The sequence below is a fragment of the Ambystoma mexicanum genome, chromosome 9 (genome assembly GCF_040938575.1).
Source record: "Ambystoma mexicanum isolate Mex_15411 chromosome 9, UKY_AmexF1_1, whole genome shotgun sequence".
NCBI lineage: Eukaryota > Metazoa > Chordata > Amphibia > Caudata > Ambystomatidae > Ambystoma > Ambystoma mexicanum.
The window spans coordinates 336,070,340-336,098,326 of NC_090931.1; the positions used below are offsets into that span (position 1 = coordinate 336,070,340).

At 46.3% G+C, this 27,987-nt stretch overlaps 4 non-coding genes across 4 annotated transcripts; all 4 read right to left on the minus strand.

Moving 5' to 3' along the window:
- Positions 1–13,703: 13,703 nt before the first annotated feature.
- Positions 13,704–13,842, minus strand: LOC138490598 (small nucleolar RNA SNORA8). The gene has a single exon (XR_011275539.1). It is a non-coding gene; the product is annotated as a small nucleolar RNA SNORA8 (small nucleolar RNA).
- Positions 13,843–14,067: 225 nt separating this feature from the next.
- Positions 14,068–14,139, minus strand: LOC138490615 (small nucleolar RNA SNORD5). Its single transcript, XR_011275553.1, has one exon. It is a non-coding gene; the product is annotated as a small nucleolar RNA SNORD5 (small nucleolar RNA).
- A 4,997-nt stretch (positions 14,140–19,136) lies between these two features.
- LOC138490591 (small nucleolar RNA SNORA8) lies at positions 19,137–19,276 on the minus strand. Its single transcript, XR_011275534.1, has one exon. It is a non-coding gene; the product is annotated as a small nucleolar RNA SNORA8 (small nucleolar RNA).
- A 405-nt stretch (positions 19,277–19,681) lies between these two features.
- LOC138490604 (small nucleolar RNA SNORA18) lies at positions 19,682–19,813 on the minus strand. The gene has a single exon (XR_011275544.1). It is a non-coding gene; the product is annotated as a small nucleolar RNA SNORA18 (small nucleolar RNA).
- Between the last annotated feature and the right edge of the window lie 8,174 nt (positions 19,814–27,987).

The following is a 27,987-nucleotide window of genomic DNA, read 5'->3' on the forward strand; positions in this document are numbered from 1 at the left end:
AAATAAGTCTTTAAAGCACATGTCAAGATCAGAGAAAAGTATCAGAATCTCGAGTGGAAATAAAGCAGTCATTCTGGCTTTTACCCTTTGGCTGAGAAAATAAATTCAGTGAAGATTTCCTACAGCCTTTCGGCAGAAAGCAGCTGCTATCTGGTACAATAGGTTTTCATGGGGGGTATTCTCTGAAGGGTTAGGAAATCAATTATCCTGTATATTTGTCTGCAGGTCAGAAAGTAGTCCAATCCAGTTCAGAGATCCAGGTTTGTTATTTTGTCCACTTCCCTTTCCCCTCAGGGTTGTCAGCCCTGCAATTATTTATTAGAGGGGGCGAACCAGGGGGGTATGTGGGGCCATCATCTGCTCCTGCAGGAAGTAAGAACTGGGACCTTACAGTGGTACAGAGCTTAGAGAAGTCTGCTCTTGAGCAGACCGTTTATCCTCTAGGCTGCCGTTGGCCTGGTGGTGATAAATTTAACACATCCAGTGCTTAATGGTGCAGTGATCTCAAGAGCTCATTGAAGAAATGTGTGCCATTATCAGACCTTAGTACATCGCACATGCCCCATCGGAAGAACACGTCAGACAAGGAATTTAGCAGGATATTTGGCATCCGAGTGTGCAGAAGGACCTGCCTCGACCAACCGTGTAAAGGGGCAGACCACAACAATCAAGTACCATGACCCATTGCATCTTTCTCCCATGTCAGCATAATCTATGTGTAGCTGGCAGAACAGTCAAATAGGGCAGGGCAAGGTGCCTCGTAGGGTTCGGAGCATCATGCCTGTGCTGCAATGTATGATCATGTTTGTGAGAAGCTCCTGAAGATTGGGGACAACCCAATCCTCCTGTATGTCTGCTGCAATGTATTTCAAACTGGAGGGTGGGGTGATTAAGTTGGTCAAAAGCTATTGCTAGCAGCACATAAGTCATTACTGCTTTGCCAGATCATTCCTGGCATCATAAATCTGTCAGACTGTTTATACCCTCTTTGGACCACATTTCTTTTTCTTCATTTGGTGTTTTGCAGCTCGATGAGCTGTGCAACAGGCAAAGCTGTATATATGGTAGGTCTTGATTGTGTGTTGGTGTCATCAGGACATACTCGGAAATTACTGGGACAGGAATAATCAATTTTGGCCGCATCCACCATGGCATTTCCCAATGAAATTGTGTCCTTTGGTGTGGGCAGCACATTTGACGACCGCCACCACAGAGTAGATTTTGTTCTAAAATGGCAAATACTGAATGTTCCACGCACAAATTGACTGAGCATCCCATTACAGTTATGGAACTCTGATCGTGAACGCAGCAGCAAGGGCTTGTTTGCACACAAATTGGCCCTGCATAACTGAGTAGAGTGTACCACTGTAATAGGCCAGTGGCCCAATGTACTCTTCTCAGTTAGCACAGCGGTCCTAAATTTGCAGTTGGCATGTGAGAATATGTCAAATTCCTGTGTGTAGTCTGGGGTGGCAAGAACTGGAGCTGTGGATATTACTTCCTTTAAATCATTGACATTTTGTACCATGTCTGCTGTCTATTGGAGTTGGTGATTGCCTTTGTGCTTCTTTGAGGGCCCTGCAGGAGCAGCCTTATGTACACTGCATACTCTAGATTGTATCCTCTGCAGTAATTGCACAACCCTAGAAATGTTTTCATATCCTTCACTGTCACATGTCTGGGTGTGGCACACAGACGCCACTGTCTGCTATTCTATGGTAGTTTGTGGATATTAATTGACCCAAGTACAGCACTTCCTGCAGGCAATACGGGAGTTTGGGCCAGTCATCATTGTACCCCTTCCAGGCCAAATGTTGTAGAAGCATAATAGAGTCTCTTAGCTAGTTCTGCTCACTATTGCTACACACAAGCAAGTCATCAACATACTGGATGAACGTGCTGGGCACTTGGATGTGACCTAGGTCAGCGTGTAGTACTCTGTCAAAGATACTTGGGCTTTCACAGTACCCTTGGGGCAAACAAGTGTTTGCAGCGCTTTCCACCATTGGTAAAGGCAGTGAGGTACAGTGAGTCAGGGTACAATGGCATCAACAAAAAAAAGGTGTTCTTTAAATCTACCACCATAAAGTGGGTCACTTCTTTGGGGCCACTACACAAAATGGTGGCCAGGTTGGGAACCACAAGAAATGTTCTGTACCACATCATTTAAGGGGCATACATACTGGATCATCCTCCACTTGCGCCCCCCCGTGGCCTTCTTGACAGGGTAGATCACTGTATTGCACAGTGAGGTGGATAGCACCATTATTCATTGATAGAGCAGGGCCTGTATCATGTCCTTTATTCCCTCCTCCACCTCTCTTGATAGTGGGTACTGTTTTACTCATGGTAATACTGCTCCAGCCTTCAGTGTGATATGAACTGGGGTCACTTCAAAGCCAAAAGTCATGAGAATTTGTGGTCTAAAACTGTGCAGCAACATACTCCAAGTCTGCCTCAATGAAGAGAGGTGGCACCACAACAGCCATCAGGGAGCACTGCACCCTTCTGTACTGCACCATTCTCTCACAGGGGATCCAAATCTCTAAGACTCTCTCCATCAGTCATTGTTTTTCGAAAAGCTCTGAATCAGTTACCTCCTTGAGGGGTATTGTTGGATGCAAAGCACTGTATGCCATTTGCACCCTTGCTTGTCTGTTCCTAGCACAACCACTCTTTTCGCAGATACCACCAACCCGACAAGATTGTACATGCCACCAATTCTGTGTGACACTACAGGGCAAAAAATGTAATCTGGTGACTCTACAACAGCCCTTGGCAATTTGTGGCACTGCCTCCACAAGTACTGTTATGCTGTAGATGAACATGTCAGGGTCTACAGGTATTCCCCCAGACCACCACTTCACCTGCCATTGTGTGTATTATCACCATCGCTCTCATTGCACACAACCCTGGCATGGCACAGACAATGCCATGATCAGTAAATGAGATCATCATGTCGAACTTACTAAGCAGATCTCCGCCGAGCAGGTTGATAGGAGAACTCGGAGTGCAACAGGGGAAGCACATACCACCCCCCTACTTTTACATTCAAATCTTTAGCGTATGGAACCGTATAAATAGCCCCAGAGAATCCCAGAGTTTTGCCAGATAATGGGAAGTCCCCTCCACTGATGCATGATTTTTCAGTGCCCGAATCAACCCTAAAAATCTATTGCTGGTCTCCCATCTCTGCCCCCACAAAAGTATCCTCTTCAGGATTAAGGGTCATTGACCAGACCAGAGACACAAGAGCTCTGTAGCCTGTCCTAGTCAGGGTATGTATTTGTCCCAGGAAATGAGAAGGGGTTTCTCCCCCACCACGGCTGTGCCTTGAAAAGGGACAACCATACCATTGTGTTTCTGCCACCTGCCTGTCAGGAGGTTTTCATAAGAGCATATTGTTTTATAGCGGATCACTGCTGCAGCAAGGGTGCGCCTGGGATCTGTGGTGGCAACTGCTTGTGTGCCTGGTGATCATTCTGGGGTGCAGCCCTTGGGGGTGGTCCTGAGGTGGGCGACCATAATTAAGTTGACCATAGCTGTACCCCATCCCAGGCTGTTCCTATTCTCTTAAAAAATTCCCCCATTTACCACAGTTCCAACATTGTGAAGGCCCCATTCCTCCCCTCTGGGTCCCATTACTCCAAATCCTGCTCTTCCTCGCTGCTGTCCTCCTTGGTATTGTGCATTCCCAACCCACTGTCCTTGTTCTCTTTCCAGCCATGGGCATTCTAGCATTTGCTAAATTCGGGGCATATCCTGCCCTGAGCATACTGCTCCACAGCAACCTTAGCTAGTTTGTTTTATGCTAGTTTTGCTTCCTCTGCCTGCCGCCTCTGAGCCATTTCCTTGTCACACTCCTTTATTCTTCTACAATTGTGTATATGCTTTATATTTCAGGCCACTCCTTTTCTTAATTCCTTTTGCACCTATTTTTAACAATGAAGTAGAAAAAGGGTATCGATTGATCCCATGAATTACCGTCTCCACCCTCCGCATCTCCTGAACCTTAAGAATGAATTGGGTAGGGTCTTCGTCATCGGCCAAAGTACATTGCATAGACTAAGTCTGGTATGTCTGGGAATGCTCGCCATAGCGCATTTATTCTGTTTCTCTCCTCTGCACTTTCCACTGTGCCCCCCCCCCTTCCTTGTCACTGGACCTAGTAAGATCGCAGTTTTTTCTTTTTCTCTGTTCTCCCTTGTTCCCCCTCCCTTTTGCCTGGTCGTGCTCTGAAACACTTGTGTACGAGCGCAATATAAATAAAATATAATTTAATTTCATCCTATACCCTTGCTCAAATCTCATTAAATACTCCATCATGTGCATCGTTCGGCCAAGTCACTCCCAGGTACACCGCTTTCACCCACACCTCCCCAGCGTGACCTCCAATTGTTGTCACCAATAAGCTCTTCAGGTCATCTGTCATTTGCTTTTCTAACACTTATATCCACTTGCCCAAACCTGTTGTGCGGGTCTGGAACGCCTTTATCAAATTGTTCATCCATTTGTGCCAATAGTACATAGTGTGTTCAGCCTCTGCAGGGTGAAGAAGGCCTTAATACCAGATCTGGGCCTTCCCTGGGAGAACTGCTGTCCCTTATGGGTAGAGTTGCTATCGTAAAAATAATGTTCTTCCCATTTCATTTAATTGCATTTTTAAAGCGCTCACACAGCCCGGTGGCATCGAGGTGCTGCGACAGGAACATGTCTTCTTTGCGTATTTATAATGCTCTTAAAACCGAGATATCCAAGCGCAGACCTGGGGATCGAACCTGTGTTGCTTCTTGTCCTGTTTCCAAGGCGAGCATATTGCAGCTGAGCTATCCTCCTGGGACGAGATTGCTGTACTGCTTCACAAATGTTTCCCACTAGATTGGGGCCCATTTTTTCCTATCCTAGACACGCGACTCAGGATTTCCTAAAAGGTCCAGTCCCTACCATATAGTGCCGGTGTACAACTACCTCAGTTGGAACTATACTGTCTGGCAGCCCAACTAAGGTCCGTCACAAAATGGTTGTCTGCGGACCCCACCTCCGAGTCAATGCTGCATCTGCGCTTGGTCTCACTTGCTCACCTCAAATAAATCCTAGGGTTCCCGCCCAGCTCTATGAACACCAGACCACTCCTTGTGACCCTGGGAGTTGGTCCCATGCAATGAAGCTCCTGCATATCCATCACCCTTACTCATTAAACACTCCTATTGCAGCAGATGTAAAAGAGGACCTGGCAATCATCAAGCACTGGGAAATATGGGGCAACATGTGTGAGAAGTGGGATGGTCAGAGACTTACATACCCTAACCCAAAAGACTGGGCTGCCAAGGGGACAATTCCTGGGATACATGAAAGTGCAGCGCTACAGGTGTCAGTTACCAAGGATGGCCGGCTGAGCCGGAAGAGAGAACTCCTGCCCTTAACGTAGATGCTGGAGGCTTGTTTCCAGACTGTACAGCTGCCTAAACACCAACCTGAAGACACTTTGGAATCCGATATAGGTGCTTCGACTACTGATAATGAATAGGCACTTGTGCTATACTTCCGTAAGAAAGTCTACCATAATGACGCATTGAAGCTGCTCCAGATTATAGCTGCTCCAGATTAATGTACTCATTCACATGTAGAGGACCCCGATTAGAGTGGGAAAGATAGGTGCTCATCCTGTCCGTAGTGCAGACTTGATGGTGCAGACCTAATCCACATGTTCTGGAAATGTTCAAAGGTACAAATCTTTCGGTCCTGGGTTGAACAAGCCTGCAGGGCAGCCAGTATCCCAAGATATACCTGGAGCCCACCAGTGCCTGCTTGGGGCATACTCCAGAAGAGAAAATCAAGACTTATCCCCAGGTTCATGGAGTTAGCCTGCATCCTCGCCAAGTCTTGGAAACAAAGGGGCTGCAATACAAACTGTGGTACCTTGAACTTGAGACAGAAGCATGAGCTGGGTCACTACAAGGCCTGGACGGCCTTCAAGCAGGAGCATACACCCCAAGTACTATGCCTCTTTTGTGCGACAGGATTGTGTACTGCTTCCAACCCCTCCAAGCCCCTTAATAAACTGAACCCATCACCCATTCTTATGCACCAGTACCATGCCTTTGTTTCTACATAAGTGCCCCTTCGTTCCACCCTGAAGGAGAGCAAATGGAGGGTTACCAACATATCCGCAAGCGTAATGGGCGGACTAAAGGTGCACCACATGTCCACTCCCAAATCCATGCCAAATACTGCCTACCCTCCGGTACATACAACTAATAGTCAGTCTAATTATTGGGCATTTATAAATCACAATGTGTTTCAAGGTGCAAAGTAAAGGGGTGGGGGCGGGGGGGGCTGCCAGTCAGGGCGCAAGTTCTTAAAGTACAATAAGTGTGCTAAATGTACATATTTCTTCTAAATGCAGTGCATGTGCTGACCTTCACAATACTTCAGCAGTACATGTGTAATGCATGAGTCAGCCTACCCAATTCCATCCAAGTGCACTACATGTGCGAGCCCACACAATTACTTCTAGGTGCAATTCAATATCCAGCCTTCACAGTTCAGGTAAACAAGTGCTAGAAAGACTCACAGCACGAACCCAAACAATTGCCTCCTAGTGTAAACCAAACTTCCAAGTGTGCGGACCTACAAATACCTAGTGCAGTACAACTGCTCTACATGTCTATATCTACATGTGAGCCAAGGCAACTGATGTTGACGATAAGGAGTGGGTTAGTATATTGGACAATAAAGGTGGTGAGGGGCAAGTAGTTAGTGACCTAGCAATGTGGGTAGTGGGTGTAAGCAGATCACACAAAGGGTTAAAGGATTAAGCAACAGGGGAATTAAGTTACTGTAAGAAATACAAGCAGAGTGTGGTGCAAGACATGGACACCAAAGGGTGATGTACCACGGTCCATAAGTACACATCCCAAAAGATAGGTCAGGTAGATTGAGATCTGCATGGCCTGCATGCCCCTGCACCAGACTGCCTCAACCAAAATAACATTGGACTAGTCTATACTCGACGTATTCGCCTCAATTCGTGAATTTTATTGCACAGAACTTAAAGCATTTAGCCGTTTCTATTACTGAAGACTGAAATACAACCTGCTCTCTAAATTGGGAAAGCCAGGACTCCAAACCTGCCTTCCAGGATTCATACATTACTAACAGGGCTTTATCAACCTATCTGTAGAGAAAGTCTCATGCATGTTTGTAATTTTAATGTTACCCCATAAATTAAAACGCCTTACAATACATATAGTAAGGAGGCAGGCTACCAAGGAGTGTTTTAGGCCAGGTAGACGGGTACGTTTTTGACATGACAGCTCATATTTGGCACGCAAGAGCTAACCCTGTCTCATCTCTACCAATCCATTCCCTAGCTTTGCCACCTCTTTACACATTAGTCTAAAATGAAAGATGGCATCAGATGGCATTCGGAAAGATGTAGCCTGCTGCCAACTTTACAAACTGGGACACAAGGTAACTGTACCCATCACAGCTTTCCCATTTCACGGATATTATTGGTGTACATGGGAGTTTCCTAGAGTCTGGTCTCCACAAAACCATAAATGTATGCAATAAAGGAAAATATTATCAATAGTATGCGCTTGAGAATGGAGAATGTGGCAAGAGGCCAGTATGGAGTTTACTTATTGGATTCACCCCAGTCCTTTACTGTGGTTAATCCATGGCTCATCCATCCCAGCAGCTGATAGCTGCCCAGTTCCACTTTCCTCCATGACTACTGTATTGGAAGAAATCCCATCCAGCTATCAGCACCCCCACACCCACCCCACACCCCATTGCTAAGCAGCATTGCCAGCCTGTGCGAGTCCCAACACATCAGCCATGGATTTGGGGCTCGACAGCTGACTTTAGAGCCATGGCAACGTGTTTAGTCAGACAAGTGACTCTTGGGACACTACAAACCAGACCATTACCTTGCCCAGCTAAAATGGAATTTTAGCCAGCACATAAAAACATCACAAATTGAGCAAACAAAGACATCCAAACTGTCTCATCATTTTAAAAAAAATGGCTAAAGCCATGTTTGCTGTAAAGTAAAATTAACATCAAGTTTTGAATGTAACACGATGTACCTCCAGACAAACACCAGACATCGAAAAATTCATTTAGCAGTGAAACAAGAACCATCGATTACCGCCATGTCAATACCCATGAAAGTTTTATAGGAGTAACCCCAATTGCTGTCACCTCTGGAACAGACCAAAGTAGACGTGTGTCCACGGTATCCTGCAGAGGGTGTCATTTGTTGGTCATAGCGTTAAGGGCTATAGGTTTTAGAGGCAAACGAGCCCTCTTTGAAATGACCACATCTTAAAGATGAACAGACAAAAGCCTTACATGATTAGAGGCTCCTTCAAATGTAGGTTGCAAAGGTCCAACATCTTCAGGCACCTACATGATCATCAATCTAATGGGATACACAGCAGTTGCACCACAGACCAAAAAATAAAATAAAAAAAAGGTAGTATTCACAAGTGGCTTCCATATGTAAATCTATACCAGCTTCTTTCACATCTGTCTGATGAAACGGGTGTCAGCTGCTGCATTTGCCTCCACCCCTCCGCGTCCAATGACCATCAGAGCCAATCTCCAACTTGCTTTCAATAACACTTGCCCCGGTCATGATACGCCTGAAATCTGTCTCCAAGCATGAGAACTAGTACGACTGATCTAGCTGCTCTCAGACAAGTGCAGAGTTGCTTAAAGTGGCAGACCTTAGGCTCATCCCCCTGACAATTTGGCATGTTGCCTACTACAGTTTATCTACAGTCTATCCACTCCAAGAAGAGGGTTCACATTGTAGGGGAGGACTGGTCCAAGAGACCCCCCTCGCCTACGTCTTCTCCCCAGGTGAGGGCTATGGCTCATTGGGCGTCCCCTCATGCCACCCGGGCCCAGGTGGTGGAGGGTTCACCTGCTGAAGACATTGCCCACACGTATTGATTGCCCACATATATTGAATTTAGCTAGGCCCAGAAACCATTTTGTCTATCAAAGATGGTGTGAGCTCAGCGCACTGTAGCGCGGCCCCCACCCTCGGAGAGTTTCAATTATCCCTGTTGCCGCAGCTCCCTGGCAGATCCGCTGTAAGCACGTTCCCACGAGCAGGACGGACATGAGCTAGCATAAGATACTAACACTAACATTTCACCGTCCGCAGTGTATCACTGCTCCCAGAATGACCCGGTCGGCAAGGCCTGGGTGGTGGGAAGGTCTGTAGAATGGTCACCTGATGGAAGCAGAAAGGTACCCAAATATAAATGTAAAAAACCATTTGTTGTATCCTTTCCATACAAACCACTTATACTAAAGAAACCTGTAGAATTGTGTAGTTAGTGTACATGACACCAGCCATGAAGGACCCGCACCCCTGCAGGGGTGTGCAAATGACAAAAGCATTCCGGGGGAGTGGTCCTTAGATGTATCATTAAAAACAGTACACCCCGCGGTCCCACGCCATAACTGAACTAATGCTGCTAGAGTACACAAGAAAACGAGTGTAACCATACAGGGGGCACCTGTGAAGGGTGTGCGAGAAGGCACTCGTCACGCGTGTATGTTTAAAGCCCCTTGCGTGCCGCCACCGTCACATACGGTGGCGGTTCATTTTCTGTGTACTGCACCAACCGTAATGCTACCTCACTTACTGCAAGATGTATATGCATATAGTTAAATACTGTAATTGTTGAAATATAGTGTACGAATAAGGTGCTCAGACTGAATATAATTGAAATGCTTTCAGCGAAGTGAAATGTGTGTTCTCAAGTAATTCAAACAAATATTATAAGGTGTTTTAATGATTGTGATGTTTTCGCCTCCAAAAACCGGCAACACGCGAGGAAGATACCTTTGTAAATATGTGCAAGGCCATTCCCCTCCCACCCTGCGAAGACTGCCAAAAACATGAGAACAGAGGCCCGCGCCGCGCTGCCCCACCTCCCCCAACTAGATTGGAGCCGCTTCACAGATGCGTAGCCCCCCTTTGCAGCACCCAAGGCCACGGGCCGCCACCTGCATTATTTACAGCACAGCAGTAAACCTCTGCCTGAACCCACACTTCCAAAGGTGCCCCCTCGTAAACCCCACAACCCACCAGATCATCCTAGACTTATGGCCCTGTGCAATCAGGACACCCAACACTGTGGCAACACACAGCGGCACATTTATAACCACATCTAACAAGACCGGGAGGCTTGTACCGTCCGTCCCATGCCCCGAAGCCTAGCCCCTCAACCTATGGCCCCGGTCAACAGGACGCTGGTAACCATGCCCAGATGAATGACCATTAGACCCCTCACAAGGTGCATACCTCCTGTGTTGCATTAACCTGTAGAATAACCTACTGGAAGATTTACTAAAAGAAGATAATATTGCAATGACTGAATGACTGCGGTGTGCATGGCCTAGGGCAAATAAGTCGGGAAAAGACATTCATCTCTGACACTGGCCGCGATGGCACACCACCACCGCCCGGATGAACTCTGCCAACCTGTCAGGCCCAGCCCAACCCACGAGGCTAACCAGTGACGTTCTTCAGCCACGACCAACCACATCGCAGCAGCACCTATAGCTAGTCATCGCCACCCAATCCCATTGAACTTGTGCCCCCTATAGTATGTAGGTTCTCATGACGTTTTTTTGTAAATATATACGCCTGTCTTTGCTATTGTCAGACAGAGCGCTCTCGGAGTTTGCAGAGTTCTTTGCATGCCATATTCTGATTGATAAACTCCCATTTAAGCTCACCCGCACTCTGTCTTGGCCTTATTCCCTACTTGGGAGAGGCCTTCATTGTCTCTCATTGCGGGGAGGATCGTGCTGGCTGGGGACGCTTGCCTTCAACATACAGGCCGGTTTCTCTGGAGCCTCCAACACAGCAGAACTCTTCTAAATACAATCCATCTGTGGACTCCACCTCGCCTCTTCCTTCTCAGGCCATCTGTACTGCAATGGCCACCCATTTCTACTCCAAACCTCGGGACATTGACTTCTTCCTCCTTGCCCCCGTCCCTTTTCCTACCCTGGCATCTCTTCCACCCCCACCATCTATCACAATGGATGATCTCTAGAGCAGTCTGCTCTATGAAGGCCTCATCCAAACAGGTGTCCTTAATGCTACTGGCGGAACAAGGGGACATCTCCCTTGCTCTGGCTCCTCCAACCACTAGCATCTGGCCCTTTCCCTTATTCCCTCGAGCACTCCTTATGCACCCCCAAACGCCTTCTGCCGACCCGTGTGGCCAACTACCACCCTCTACTAAACCCTTCTGTGGGAAACTCCTGGAGAAGTTTGTAGTCCTCCAACTGACCCAAAATACTGAGCTTGCTGGTTGTTTACAGGACCATCAATCTAGATTCAGAGGCACAGAAACTGCTCTGACCACAAGTGAAGAATTACTCGCAAATCAACTCCTGCTGTTGCCACTCATTGATGTAGCTTCCACCTTTTACATGGCCAACCATTCTATCCTCATAAAGCAGCTCCAAGATACATGTGGTATCCAAGACTGGGCACTGGCTTGGTGAACCTCCTTCCTGGCCGCCCTTCACAGGTGCTCCTGAGTTCCTTCTCCAGAACTCCCTCTACTTGTGGGTTCCATCCTCTCGCCTTGGTTTGTCAACATCTACCAAGCACCCCTCCCTCATTTCCAATGACCCACCCCTCTTCCTCAAGCTCCCCTCTCGCTGACTGCCCATCAGCTTCTCAGTCTTGGTGCACCCATGATCTCGTAAAAAACTGATCCTGCCTATTGGGACACCTTCTCCCAGTTTCCCTCTGCACCCTCTATGGGCTCACCACCCTCTCCTTCCAATGAGGCCAGAAACCAACTCCCCTCTCCTCATTTCTCACAACGCCCCACTTGCAACTACACCTCCTTGGCCTTCTTCCTTTCCTCACATTACCCCAGAAGCACAATCTCGAAGCTCTGGTCCTCTCCAGGCTAGATTATAACAGCCTCTTCCTCAAACTGCTTCCTTCTACCAATCCAGAATCGGGCTGCAAGACTTGGCCTCAAGCCATGGGACTGCATCTCCAGCTCAGATCTCTCCACTGGCTCCCAGTTGTTGCAAAGGATCAAAATCAAGACCATCATTCACAAGGCTGTCTGGATCCACACTATTTGCAACATACTAAATACTCCTTGCCGATCCCTTCAATCCTCTGGCTCCCAACTCTGCAGATCAAGTGCTTCTCCAAGCAGAGAGGTGGTGGCAGATCCTCTCCTCAGCTGCTCCTGCCTTGGAAGTCTCCCCTTTCTCAGTCTTGAACTGGCCCAACACAAGTTCCACAAACCACTCGGGACTTCTCCTCCCCCTAACGCCCCTGCTAACCATCCCCTCCATCAGACTGGCAGCCTGGCCCCTCAAGAGTCAAATAGGGTCCTGGCCTCTGCCCAGCTGCTACCCCCTACACGGACCACACCCACCTGTCAGGTGGTGCCCTCCTGTGTGCCCCTACCTGTTGGGGCAGTAAATCTACCTCCTCACCTGGGATGTCTCCACCTATCCACATACCCATTGCCTCCCCAGGCACCACTTCTTCCCCTAGGCGACTCCAATAGCAATTAATCTCCTCAACCCTTTCTTTTCACTGCACTTGCACACAAAATGTCAGAAGGCCTTGTAGGACAGCTGTTTCCATTTATTCATTGTTATTTCCATCATGTATCTCCCTTGTTCCCGTCCGGCGCTTTGAAACACTGTCTTGTTGTATAAGCGCCTTAAATATACAGAGCATGTCAATTTGAAGTGTCCGACAGCAGATCAATACCATTTGCGTAGTAGAATATCTGCTGTAGGTTTATTCTATGGTCATGTCCACAACTGACTAGAAACAGTACTTCCAAGTAGTCTTGGTAATGACCACAAGCGTGCATAATATCCACGAATATGGCTGGAAAAAGGTATATGCACAGTAAAGTATTCAAAATCCTATTACCTGAATTGTTACGAAGGCTCCTCTGAAGTTATTCATCCAGCCACTGCAAAGAATGAAAAAAGGTACTCTACGTTACAAGAGAAGGGTAGCAACGCCATCACAACCTGCTTAAGAGACCACTGAAATGGCATAGCCTGAACAAGCAAGGTAACAGTACCTGGCAGGGAAGGAGATTACAATATAACCATAACCACTGCAGGAAATTAGCAGTCAACAGTAGGTTGCATAACATTACATTTACCACCAATATGGGTTGAACGCAGTTTGGTCAGCAAGCAATTGCTGCAATGAATCAATCTGCCAACCAATCTTTTAATGCAGCAACCCCATATTATTTGGGAGTAAATGCTGTGTGGGAGCCACAGTTTAGGGCCATGGATTGACAGACCTGTTGAGGGGGTCCGTGTAGACATGTAGATTGAGTCAACCGTTCTGGCAACAAGCAAGCGGGCTACACCGAAGTGTGAAAACACGAAAGGACTGCGCCAAAGTCTTTGATCAGGTAACAGATTTATTTCTAGCTGAAAAGCAAAGGTATTGCAGGCATAGTACATAAGGTGCACACTGCTGCAGGCATGGCATGTTCAGTGGATAACGATTAACCAAACTATTCCTGGAGCAACTAATGCAGTTGTGGCATCTGCATCTAAATGCATATTGGATAGACAGACGTCGGCTCATACAAGTATCAAAAGGAGAATTGCAATCAGATCAAAAGCACGGTTAAGAAGACAGCCAATTGCGATATGCTGGTAAATATCAGGATTTAACAAACACAGATGGTCTGAAAACCAACGATGCCAGATACTGAGTTATTATAGCACACATTAATGAATACACCACCAGTGGAAGGCTAGTGGGTGCAGATACCATTCAGTGCAAGAATCAGGGTGCCAGGAGGTGGTGCAGTCCAGCAGCATATACAAATACAACTTTGTGTCCTATATATGTTACTATCTGGCACAAAATAGTTTTGCCAGCAGCTTACCCAACAAGAGATCCGTTGACTACAAGCCAAATCCCCAACCACGACTGTCATCTGTAAAAAGGAAACGGAACATGATGCGCCCATCATGGTACTGATAAAGCACATGTAGGCAGGCAGTTCTGCTCAGAATAGCCTTTCAGTTCATATACTAATCACACAGCAGTTGAACAGTAGGTTTCATCATTTGAATTACAGTAGCACCATTTATAAGCATCTTACTGGTACAAACCTGGACAATCCAAATCTGCTATCCCTGGCACATCCCAAGTCATCCCTTTAGTGGTGATCTGGAAAGTATAAAATGCTCTGTTAATTTACAGAGTGAATGCATTGAAACCAACAGTTGGAACAGGAACCTCCCACCAATCAGCCATTTTCAATTGTGTGGCACTGCTGCAGTGCTACAAGAAAAGACTAATTTATGCTGACATTAACCAAAGAAAATTGCACCCAACATTAGGAGCTAGTCTATACAGTGCCCAATGCAGGCCGGCCATGACCAACAGGCACATCAGGTTTTACAGCTTGGCCTGAATAGGACAGCAGTACGGACAGTCTCAAAACCCCACTGCATTGCTAGTTGCAGAGGTGACTCAACTGATATGAAACAATAACACGGGCCATTACACCACTACCCATTGCTTTCAGCAGCAAATGCAGTGCAAGGGATGCATTGGTTAGCTTGTAAGGCGGCGCTTATACAGAAAGTATAAACTGTTCCAAAGCGCCAACAGGGCAAAGGGAGGGAATAAGGGAGTTAAAGACATTAAAATACACAAAAACATTAAAACAATGGAGGGGGAAAAAAAAAAGGACAAACCTATTAGGCCTTGTGAGTATTCTGAATGTGCAAGTGTAGCAAGGAAGAGGGCAGGGGGGGGATAGGTGGAGTGTCCATGCTTGTGGGGTAGTCACAAATGAACATGGTATGGAGTGTGCTACATGGTCAGGAGCCAGTGCGAACCTCTAGGGCGTAGGGTGTGCCGAGGCAAGTGCTGAGGGTAGACAGAAGCTGGGGCGATTGGGTGTGGGAGGTCAGGCCCCCTCCGCACCCCCAGACTCGCACAGGACACCAATCACAGCAACTGAGATTAGCAGAGGAAAGAAGGGGAGGAGCTTCCGGAACTTAAAGTCCTGCTCAAGGCACAGAGGAAAGGGGAGGCTGTTCTATAGGAGGGAGCCAGCTGAGGAAAATGATCCACCTCCTGCCCTCCGTTGTTACAAAGTTGGTGCCATAGGAACGTAGAGGTCTAGAGGTAGAGTACTTAAGAGAAACTTGAAGACCGCCCTGTGAATGATTCAGAGGGATTTGAATCCACGCAGCAACCGGGAGCCCACTTTGGCAGAAGAGACGCCTGGCCTTAAGTCCAAGGATAAGTCTCGCTGCCCGGAAACGTCCAAAAAGACCATCCATTTGTACGAAGGTACAAATGACGAAAAAGGCCTGTGCCATTCCTACAAATGGGAAAATACCAAACATGAGGAGCAGGGAGGTCTCCTGCTCCCCATTTTTGGATTCAGGTATAGCATGTTCAGTGGATAACGAGAAACGGGAAAATGCCTTTTAGATGAGCTGAAAGTGGGACCTATTGGCAATGTCCTGAGTGTGAGGGAGGAGGGGGCAGGAGTCGAAGATTACTCAAAGGTTTCTGGCTTCAGAAGCAGGGGGAGAGCCCATAGAGGAACGCCAGAGTGAAAGGAGGGAGAGAGCATGGGTCCCAATGGGAAGGATCTCTTTTACAGGTGTTGAGGTGGAGATCGTTGCAGGTGCACTAGGACTGGATGGCAGATAGGCAATCAGATGGATGATGGAAGGTACAAGAGGGTCAGCAGGACGAGTCGTGTGTTTGCATAACAGTGGAAGTTGGGGGAAAAAGATTGGTGTGCCAGCTGAGCAAGGTAGATGTTTAAGAGCCAAGGGGACACCAGAGGTAGAGAAAAGGTGCCCAAGATGACTTGGGATGAGCAGTCAGTTAGGATGTCAGCCAGTCCAGTGCCCATTCAGAGATACCATGGGTATCATGGAGCCTTTGTATGAGGATGAATGGGGTTGACCATGTCAAAGGCAGAGGTGAGTTCCAGTAGGGCGAGGACAGCAGTTCAAAGATGTGAGCAGTTCTTCACAGGTGTTCAGAAGAGCAGTGTGCGCCTCTGGACGCTCTGAATCTAGATTCATTATCGTGGAGACCAGCAAGTTTGGTGTGAGAGTTGGGACAAGGCCAGCTTCTCCAGCAGGTTCCCCAGGAAGGACAGGGGGGTGGAAATAGGGTGGTAGTTGGCAGGACAGGTAGGGCATGCTGAAGGTTTTTGCAGGGGGTGGGGTCACAAGGGACTGCTTGAGGGAGAAGGAAGGGGGGTAGAGATCCACTGGCAAAAGTGTTTTTGCAGAAATCAGCAAGTACGGGGCAACAGAGGCAGAGCCAATGTCCTTGATGAGCAAGGGGAAACCTGTTTAGAAAAGACCTTCATGGAGCGGAAAACTCAGTAACTAGGTGTGACAGGGAAGAAGGAGGGTGAAGTGAGGCAATGGGGTGTGGGATGGGTTGGAGGGTGAGTAACAAGGGTGTTCAAGAAGTCCTGAGTTGGTGGCAAAGTGAGTGAGTGGCCAGTGCATTGCAGAGGGCCTGGGAAAGAGAAGGGGAGGAGACTGCGGAACCACCGGGTTTTAGTGTCAAAGCTCAAAATGTTCACCCACTGCTTGGCTGTAGAGCTGAGAGGGGAAATAACGAACTGCAAAAAGATGTGAGGGCCATGTGGCCCACACATTCTAAAAAGGGAGGAAGTAGTCTTGGATTGATCCACTAACAAGTGTAACATGAAATTGAGTGTTTAAGCAAATGGGGTACTCTTCAGAAATCAAATCAGCATATTTGCAATGTGCAACCTTTTATAATTACCTCACAGCAGCATGGAGGCATGGTTCAGCTACATTCCACCTGTGAAAACAATGTGTCGAATGAGCAAATACGCATACATTCAGCAGATGCACCACATAACATAATGCCTGTGCACTTTGATTGGCGAGTTCGGAAAGGCTGGAGTCAGTCACTTATTCAGAGCAGTTGAACATTGCCATTCATCATTACACAAGTTACGCCATAAAGGAAGAATGGTATGAACAGAACAATCAATTTCTATAGCACACAAAACCCAGAGCCAACTAGGCGCTTATAGCTTAAGAGAATGGTTACATTATGAGCTGGTTGCATCCGGTTACAGTAATAAGCAGTCCAGCACAGTGGTAGCCGATCACAGGTTACATCATCCTACATTCTTCCCTAATGCTCAGACAACATAATTCGTTCCACAAGTTACATGTGTAGCTAAGAGCATCATGTAGCAGGTGCTTAGATTGTGGCATATATATGGTATACAGGCAGTGGGTAAGCAGTGACTGCATGGATGTCATCCTTTGAGAGCCATGAACTTTGGTTAATAGCGGCCTTGGGTGAAGAGCCATGTTTTAAGGCCTTGACGGAAGCACCATAATGATGGGTCAGTTCTTAGTCCTAGGGGCGGTATGTTCCCTAAGGTAGCAGCAAACCCTGGGAAGATGGCGCCACCTGCTTTGTCGCCTGAATCTGGGTATCGCGACTAGATTAGCATATGCTGATCTGGTGAGTCTATTTGACTGGGTTTTTGATATTTGGTTGAGATGGTATGCTGGGGCGCTGTAAGAGGCATTTGCATCTCAGTGAAAGGACTAATCTTGTTATTGAAAGTTGATCAAGCTTAATGAAAAACATGCCACAGGCTAGACGTCATATGATATTTTATTTGTATCGCGCTCGTACACAGGTGTTCATGGACAGAGGTTTGAAAGCTATGGAATGAGAGTAAAGGTGTGCTGCTCAAGATTGCAAATGGTGAGCCTACCTGTGACAGAACCAGGTATTATTTTGGCATCATCGAATTAATGTGGCTAACCTAGAGGACAAACCTAGTGTCAAACACGTGCATGTTGTGTATGTGGAACCCATCAGCTCCGTGCAATAAGCAGGTCATTCACACCTAGCAAAAGGTCATGGAATATGGTGTGCACATCACCACTGTTTTTGTCATACAGCACCTGGCCTTGCCAGAAAGGTGGCATACCATGGCTCAGCAAAGGAATTACCCGACCATAGTATTTGAAAGGGGAAGGTGATTAGAAATTAAGACCATAGAATGACCACCATAAAGATGGAAACAATAAGGTGTGGGCCTATAGTTGTCCAAGTGGGGATGTGCGTTGATTTATTGGTAAGCCTGAGTGCGGGACTGGTGCAGCCTGGATTAGAGCAGTTTAATAGACATGGAAATGGGTATGAAGCATGGTACTTTATGTAGCTAATTGGTTAGTGTTGCATGGACTGAATATGGGCAGAAGGCCCTAGCATTGATAGGTGGAAGTTCACTTTGACTGCCAACATTGTTCCATTAGCTACAAAAATACCACCAATGCTTGGATATGCCATTTGTAATCGACGTTTGGAAAGTCCAGTAAAAATACAAATGACCTGCACCTAACACCTAAAAAAATGAAGTTTAAGTAGCTCTAGCTTAAGATCCATTTAACAGGGCAAGGTTTAACGCAGTATCCAGTTTAGGACACGTCGCCTGCCCTACAGGTAATCCAGTGTACCAGCCACTTTGAGAAAAGCAAACAAAAATTGCAAGAACCCAACCCACCCAAAAGTAATCAAGGCATCCAGACCGTGTTGGTCCACATAGCACTTCCCCAATAACTATCCCGCCTACCAATGGATTCTACTGTATCACGCCGCACCCATTACAAGGTGTTCTCCCACATTTCTGCTCACTCGGCATCTTCGTTAAAAGGATCAGGCTTAACTGTGCAATAAAAACATCAAAGGCTCCAACACAGACCTACAGACCAGCTTGCTTTAGAGAATCAAAAGCAACAATACCAGCCACCAAAATGGAAACTGTACACCAAGGAAAAAAATGCAAATACATTCTACTCCCTACAGGCCTTGCAGATCGGGAATCTCAACGAGGCCCAGTTTTAAAGCAGACCCTTATTTGGAGGCAGTTTGGAATCCATTCAAGGCCCTTCACACATTCTCACCAGTCCCTGAAGAGCAAGCCCCCACAAACACCCTTAACTTGCTTGAGCTTGCCATGAAACCAATAGTTTCCGTTGAATGTTCCAATCAGACAGAACCTCAGTGAAGAGTCTAGCTTGCGTGTATCAGCAAAAACACCAGGTTAGAGAGGAACCAAAAACCTCTAAACCAGCGATGCCAGGTGCTGAGTTGCTGTAGCACTGATTTATGAACACCTAACCAGTAAAAGGCTGGTGTGTGCAGATACCATTCAGTGCACGTTGGTGGTCATCTGGGGCAACATTAAAGCAAACATGCCAGATCACACCAACAGCAAACAAATGAAGCTACAACCTTTAGGCGGTCACTCCATGCAGACTTTATAGACCTAGTTTATACCTTCACCCTCCTTTGAGGGAGCTACACCATAGTGTGGGATCTGAAAATGAAAAAAGAATTCTACGATTTCGCCCCAAAGCGTTATATGCAAGTACATGCATCATGTTGCAGTACAAACAACCACATAAAATAAACGGTTATGCTTCCCTCGGTTGCCAAGCATAGAATATGTAGTACACCCCTGTTTTTGTAACCAGGGGCTCATGGTGTTCTCAATTGCAATGCTCTGGATGTGAACTGAAAAGTTAAAAGAGCGCTTAGTACTAACACAAAGGCAACGCAAGACAATGTTTTGTAGTTTTTGACCACAGACCCAACAGGTGGATTAAGTGGGTAAAGCGAACCACAAGTTTGCTCTATGAGGCATTTCCAACGACGTGAACCTACGGATGAAGCTCCATCGGGATAGACCTCAATACCTCTATTGCTACCTCAATAGCAATTTCAGGTTACCTGAAAAAATGTAAAGGCACATGCTACCGTACAAGCAAAAAACCTGTACCAAGAGGTATAGATTGACTTCTACTTGGCAGTGCTTGACCATTGCCCAATGCCCACAGCAGAAAGGGGTGCCCCACCCGCCAATGACAACCGTTTTGACTTGTGTAGGCCTGACTTAAGTGGCCATTAATGCCCTCATTTGCAAAAGGTGATTACCCAAGCCCTTACTGCCCAGACAAACAGAAAGTGTTGGATTGAACAGGACTTCGGGAAGTTGCTGAAGGCAGACATGTTTACGAGATTTGCATTACACCAGTAACACGTTTACAGCTCCAATGAAGCTGTAAACTCTCAGAAGACGGCTTTGAAATAAAGAGTCCAGCACTTCGAGTGCAAGAGACGTTACGGCTTGATATGCTACCTCGAAGAGATCCCAGTAGACTTGTGGACAGGGGCCAAGAGTTGGTGGAAATGTTCACTGTATAGATTAGCTTGGTTGTGGGCATTTGAGTGAACCACCAACACCTATAATCTTTTTTTCCCCTCATGACATCTTCCATACTTTTACTCCAGTGCTAAATTTGGCACCACCCAATAGCCCAAGAACGGCCTCAAATTCCAACGGTAAACGTCCCAGATTAGCTCATCTCAGTCTCAAGACATTAAACAAGGACGAGCCATCACTATTGCACTTCCTAACAGAGGCATTGCTAAGGGGGGGGGGGGTTAAGGGGGCTATAGCCCCTGGTCTTTTGGTTGTAGCCCCAGATAGAGTCTCAGAAGCTACATCCAAAAAGCTAGCTAGCCCCCAGTCACCAAAAGTTCTGACATTAGCTTAGCCCCATGGTCTTTTCCAGACCTAGCAACACCCCTGCTTCCTAAACTGCTTCCTCATCAGTGTCCAGTCACACCACTTTACGCTCGTTCAAGTATCCCAAGATGATAAAAGCTACCCCATGGCATACAGAGATCTCAATGGAGAACTTTAAGATGGGAAACATTAGATGGTACAAGTATGGTATTTAGCTCAAAAAACAGGTGGCTTACCTGCACTGCAATGCAGATTCTCTGATGACTTGCACCAAATGCCAGATTCTGAAAGACAGAAGTCTTAATTCAGAGCAGCACATTAAGACAATGCAACTAGCAAAGTTTTATAACACATGTCCATTCTTACAAGTATTACAACTCATACAAATAAAAGGTTGTGTGTTGCGAAAAAAATGTGTTCTTAGCACTGCTGAACTTAGGTTTTGCTTATTTGCAAGCAAAACGGATCAAGTGCTGCCAAGTCAACAAGCAAACCGACAATGCCTTGTCTCGTAAGAAGCTTGTGTTATATTCGAGAACGTCTACTTACTGTAAATGCACTAGAGTTCAGTAGCACTGTCCCAAGTGCAGACATCTTGCACCTAAAGGGCAAACAAGGATTCAGTGAGTGCAACCATCAGACATTTTAAGCAACACATTAGAGTGCATGTCGCTAACCAACATACATTTCACACGTGGACGATCGTTCAAGTACAAGCAAATCAGTCACCCGACCCTAAAGACAAATGGTCATCTGATGCTCTGGGATATGGGTGCGTTTATGAGCCGATCAGGTACCATCTCATGGGTTGATAGATGGTGGTCCTTGCTAGGTTGTGTGCGTAAACTGAAGAGGGCCAAGAGTAAGCAGTGCACCCATTTCTTTTTATAATGTGGTTATCAGGTTCCCCGTAAGCTTACAAGCCAGGAAGGGTCCTTGGCAGTTTAGAGCAGGGGTAAGGTTCAAGTAAGGCGTTGAATCATACTGATTCATAATTGCCATTTTGTTTTACTTTATGAAAGCTAAAATCAAAGTTTCCTTAAACCCAACATTGTAGGAGTCATCCTAGTTCAAGGTGGAGGCAGTAGCTCTTAGTATTGATTGGTCCCTTGGCCTCTGTGAGGTAACTTGGAATCTGGACTACATTTCTAAACTACCTTGCATTCAGAGGTAAATGGAGTTTCTGGAATTCTACAAGAGATTGTACAAGGACGGGGGGGGGGGGGTGATAGCACAGAGATAACGGAAACCCTGGAAGACATTGGCTTGCCAAAAATAAGTGTGGAAGAGAGAGGACCTAAAGGCCCCAATCACAATGGAAGAATTAGAAGAAGTGGTGGTGCTATTGCCCACCGGCAAGACTCCAGGAACTGATGGACTCAGAGGAGAGTTCTATAAAAAGTATAAAACCGAAGTGCTCCCCCCGCTGCTAGCAATGTTGAATGAGGCGTTAAAAATAGGGACGCTACCACAATCCCTGAGAGAAGCGATTATTGTCCCACTCCCTAAACCTAACAAGCCAGGCATGGAGTGTGGATCATATAGACCACTGTCCATGCTGAACCAATACAGAAAAATACTTACCGTGGTGCTGGCTAATAGAATGAAGCGGGTCATTGGTGACTGGATACATCCCGACCAGACAGGGTATGTCCCGGGTAGGAGCAAATCAGACAACTTACGACGTCTCCAACGGGTTGTAGAGCACGCGAGAGGTGAACCAAAACAGATTGCTATTGTATCACTTGACACGTTCAAATCGTTTGACTCCGTCAGGTGGCCCGAGATGGCATCCTTGAGCAGTTACGGGATGGGACCAAGATGGGTAAGATTGCTGTATAGCACGCCACTAGCTAGAGTTAAGACGGGGGCTTGTATCTCAGAGATGGCAACTTGGCAAGGTCACCAGGCATTGATGCCCATGGTCGCCAATGTTGTACATACTAGCGCTAGAACCCCAGGCAATATATTTAAGACAATACGGAACAATTGGGATCCACGTAAATGGGGAACTACACCAATCTTGTTATATGCAGACGATATGCTGTTGTACCTGCGACATCCTGAGGAAAACATCCAATATATACTCGAAATAATGGCGAGATTCGCTGTACTATTGAGCATCACAGTTAATCCCAAGTAATCATGTATATTCCTGCTGGGGAGGTACATAGGAGTCCCAGGAAAGCAATTGCCAGTCTTGCAAATACCATGGGAAACTGATACATTCAGGATTTGGGGGTAAACGTTTAGCACACAGTGGAGAAGGAACATTGGCATAAAACAGAGCGGTAACAAGTACAGAAAATAGCATGAAATTCTGGATTAAACTACCCTTGACTATGATGGAAAGAGGAGCGCTACTGAAAATGGTCGTACTACCCAGATTACTACATTATTTCGGTAACATACCATATATGACACCGAATCGTTTCTTTGCCAAACTTCAGAGCATATTTAGGGGGTTCCTCTGGCACAGTACTAGGAACAGAATAGCCCTGTGGAAACTGGAGAACATTCACGACAGAGGGGGCATAACACTGCCAAATTTTGAGGCCCATTATCTGGCGAATCAATTGAAACATGTGACCAAATGGCTATCCGAGGACACCACGTCAGAGTCCAGATTGCTGAGTAAGGAGTGTGGCCCATACACCACGTCAGAGTCCAGATTGCTGAGTCAGGAGTGTGGCCCATATTTCCTCAAGGAGATATTGCTCCTCAAGTCGGAATTGAGAGGGTGCCCAGGGATGCTGGAGCTGGGATGGAAGATATGGCGAAAGGCATGTCAAGCTATGGAAAATGCAGCCCCATGTTCCCTGCTAATACAGCTAGTGGCATTCAATGCAAGGGATGAACAACTGAGGAGAATAATCAGAGGACGATGGGAATCAGTGGGGATTGCAACAGTGGGAGATATATGGCAAGAGGGGAAGATAAAAGAATTCAAGGTGCTGGTGGAGGAGACGGGTTTACAAGTGGGGCAATACATCACCTATGCTAGAATGGTATGGCAAATTAATAAGACATGGTCCAATATAATACTAGAGGGACAACCCAACTAAGCTATAGAAATTATGTATGACATGGCAGATGGAGAGCATGAGATTTCTAGAATTTATGAGCTCTTGATGTCCAGGATAGGCAACAAAGTGACCCAACTAAGGTTAGACTGGGAGGAAGAGGTGGGGGGAGGCCATGAGTGACAGTCTATGGGGAAGAGCCCAAGGGTACCATAAAATGGTGTCCAGAAATGCAAGGCTGCAGCTGTATGCAACTCAGAGCATATTTAACCCCACAATGAATAGCTAAATTTGAGAAAGCAGAACGACAAACATGCCGCAAATGTGGAGAAGTAAATGCAGAAATAACACACATGTTTTGGGCATGCCCAGAAATTGGGAAGTTGTGGGGAGAGATAGCCCATCAGTTAATGGAAAAAGGGATTAAGATAAATGTAAAATCAGTATGGGCATGTATGGTGGGGGTTCCCTAGGACGCGTCAATTTAAGCATGCAAGCAAGCTGAAGGATCTGTCATACATACTTGCCAAACGAAGAATTGCCATGGGATGGAAGGCAAGCCACAGACCCAAAGTAGAAGTATGGTGGAGGGACCTGCAGAAATGGACTGAAGCCAAAATGGCATTATGGCAGGAAGCGAGCAAGAGGGGTAGGGGGAGAGGGGGGGAGGGGAGGAGGGAAGCTGAGTAGGCTTGTGTTGGGGGGGGGGGGTTTAATGGTGAACAGCAGAGCCTAAATGTTAAGCATCGGATGTTGTAGACTGATAAAATATACTGCAGGTTTGTTGACTGTTTGTGGTTTGTTGTGAAAACAATAAAAAATTGTTTAAAAAATACATTACATTCAGAGACTTGGTAAAGAAGGTTGCAGTTTTTCAAAGAGAAATATTCTAAGAAAATACTTACACAGAAAAGGACTACCAAGACAAGGTCAAGCAGAAGAAAAAACAAGTAACTGAAGGTGTACCAACTACAGCAGCAACTGGAAGCTAAGTGCAGATTCATTTTCTTTTAAAAAGCAAGGAGCAGGAACGTTCATGTATATATGCTAAGTTGCAACCAATGCCTGAAGTAGTTGCCAGATAGAACTTTCGTTTTTCTGACATTAACTGGTAACATGCAACACCAAGCGCGGGTGTAATTACTAGCTTTGCATGCAAAAGGCAGCGATCCATACAATTAATATATATTTTCTGTGTCACGCTCATTAACTGTCAGTGTGTGCATTCTACCAGCCTTCCTTGTAGTCTGCCTGAGCGAAGATCACAGATTCACTAAACTTTAGATTAAAGGACACATAATTATGTCAGTGCATGTGTGCACACATACAGATCTTCAATGTGGATTCTGTTGGGACAGCGTGCCGGGTGAAGTTCTCTGGTGTTCTGCAGTCTCCCAGACAAGCTCAAGAGCAACACGTGACATTAGAAGAGCAGCACGTGACATTAGAAGAAGAGCAGCATGGCGCGTTAGGAAAGTGTGTGGCTATAATTTGAGACCGCAGAAGTGACAGACTAAAGTAAGGAATTCCCAGAGTTGCACCACAGAGTACTTAATAGTTCACAGAAGCTAAAAGGTTTGTTCTACGTTAATCAGGATTAACAGTATGGAATCCAAAATTTCAAGATTTTTTTGCAGATGCAAGACTTTGCTTACAAAATAATTTAGTTAAAAAAAGGATTAGTCTTTAAAATATGTCAAGAGCAGAGAAAAGGATTACAAATGTTGAGTGGAAATAAAGTAGTCAGTCTGACTTTTACCCTTTAGCTGAGAAAATAAATTCAGTGAAGATTTAAGCTATCGGGTACAATAGGTTTTCATGGGGGTATTCTCTAAAGGGTTATGAAATCAATAATGATCCTGTATATTTGTCTGCGGGTCTGAGAGAGCAGTCAAATCCAGTTCAGAGATCCAGTGGCAGCAACAGGACCTGGTTTGTTATTTTATCCACTTCCCCTTTCCCCTCGGGGTTGTCAGCCCTACCATTTTTGATTAGGGTGGGAGAACCAAGGGGATCTGTGGGGCCATCATCTCCTCCTGCAGGAAGAACTGGGACCTTATAGTGATGTAGAGCTTAGAGAAGTCTGCTCTTTAGCAGACCATTTATCCCATCTATGCTGCCGTTGGCCTGGTGTTAATTTGAACACATCCGGTGCTGTGATCTCATTAAAGAGCTCATTGAAGAAATGTGTGCCATTATCAGACCGTAGTACATCGCACAAGCCCCATCAGGGGAACACTTAACACAAGGAATTTAGCTGAATATTTAGCATCCGAGTGTGCACACTGACCTGCCTCAACCCACCGTGAAAAGGGGCAGACCACAACGATCAAGTACCTTGACCCATTGCATCTTTCTTCCATGTCAGCATAATCTGTAGCTCACAGAACAGCCAAATAGTGCATGGTAAGGTGCCTCGTAGGGTCCAGAGCATCATGCCTGTCTTGCAAAGTAGGATTGTTTGTGAGGTGCTCCTGAAGATTGGGGACAAACCAATCCTCCTGTATGTCTGCTGCAATGTGTTTCAAGCTGGAAGGCGGGGTGATTAAAAGCTATTGCTAGCAGCACATAAGGCATTACTGCTTTGCCAGATCATTCCTGGCATCATAACAAATCTGTCGGACTATTTATACCCTCTTTTGGACCACATTTCCTTTCCTCATTTGGTGCTTTGCAGCTCGATGAGCTGTGCCACAGGCAATGCTGTATATATGTTATGTCTTGATGATCATGTGTGGGTGGCGCATTTGTCGACCACCACCACCACAGAGGGTTGTGAATGCAGAAATCAATACATCTAGCAGTGCATTAGGTTGTACTGGGGAACCGTCTGCTCTCTGGAAATACCTCTTCCATCGTGACAACCCATCATGCACTGTTGTAGTGACGTATGCCAAGTCTGGATAGATGGTCACATGGCAACCTTGTGAAGCATGTAGCGCTTCAATGAGCCCCACAAGCTCTGCTGCTTGGGCCAAGTAGTACATGGGTTGCCTTTTCATCACAGTTTCATATTCACCTTCGAGGCGCACTACGGACACATCTGTATGCCTTTGTCCCATCTCTTGGTCATCCGCCACTGAACAGTCAACGAAAAGCACCTCCCCACCTCCAATGCACTAACCTTTGCTTTAGGAATGTTAGGGAGAATTCTCAGAAATGTGTTAATTCCCCTTCTACCTTGGAGACCCCCAGCTCTTTTTGCTGGACTTTAGGACTTTTTATCTCATGCAGTTTTTATGTGATTTATTCTCTTGTGTTTCTTTTGAATTTGGAGTCCAACAAACTCCATAGGCACCTTTATATTTTGTCACACAGCATTTTCAGTGCAGTGGAACAGGGAAGTCAGTTTCCCAAAGGTTTAAATACATTCTCTTGGTGAAACTACAGTTTCCAAGAGCAGTAAAGTGAAATTAACTTTACTTACATTTTGTAACTTTCTAGACCCAGCACACATTATCTTACCATAGGGTGCTGAAGGGGTTACGTTGTATCCCCTTTGTCTAGTTTCTCATGTTCATGTTACCCTGTCTACAATTAATGGCTGGTGGTAGTGGTTTACTTTTTACTACCATTGTTTGTTTTTACCACAGGCTGCGTGCGCAGCCACAGTAAGGACCCATGGGTGCCCATTTCTTCAAAATGACCCTCAGTATTTTTTCGCCATTACTTGTTGGGAAGTTCCTTCTTGAGATTGACTCTGCATGCCAAACCAGGTTTGGTCCCTTTGTTAGTTTTGTATTTGGTGGAGTGGGGGAGAATTCATGAGGGAAGCCCACCTGTGGCTCCAGGATGTCTGGCAGGGGCAGGCAGTGAGGGAGTGAGGTGCCCGAAACTCCCTATTTTTAATCACCTTAGTTACAGGAATGCACCCAAAGGTGATTGGTCAGCTGGCTGTCCAGGAAGGATAGCCACCCTGCTGTTTGATTGACAGCTTGGCTGGAATGAATGCGAGAAACCTGCATGAAAGGCAAGGCTTTTAGGCTTGCAAGGCAGAGTCGACCACTGGACAAAGGAATCCAAAGAACTTGGAAGAGAGGCCTGCTGCAACTCCCAGGCCGTTGGTTTGCCCGGTGAAGCCCTGCTGCTGTGCTGAAGCTCTGAATTCACCTCGACTAGAGAAGCCCTGCAAGGATGACTTCTCCCTTTGAGTTAGTAGGACCAATCAACTCCAAAGTAAGCCCGCCTGGACATCCTCTCGAAGCTGGTTGCATTTCCACTGCTGTTGCTGCTGGAACTGAAGTGCCAGGGAGAGGAACACCAGATTGCATGTGTTGCTTTTAAGTCTGGCCTGAGCACTAGGAAGATCCTCTGGA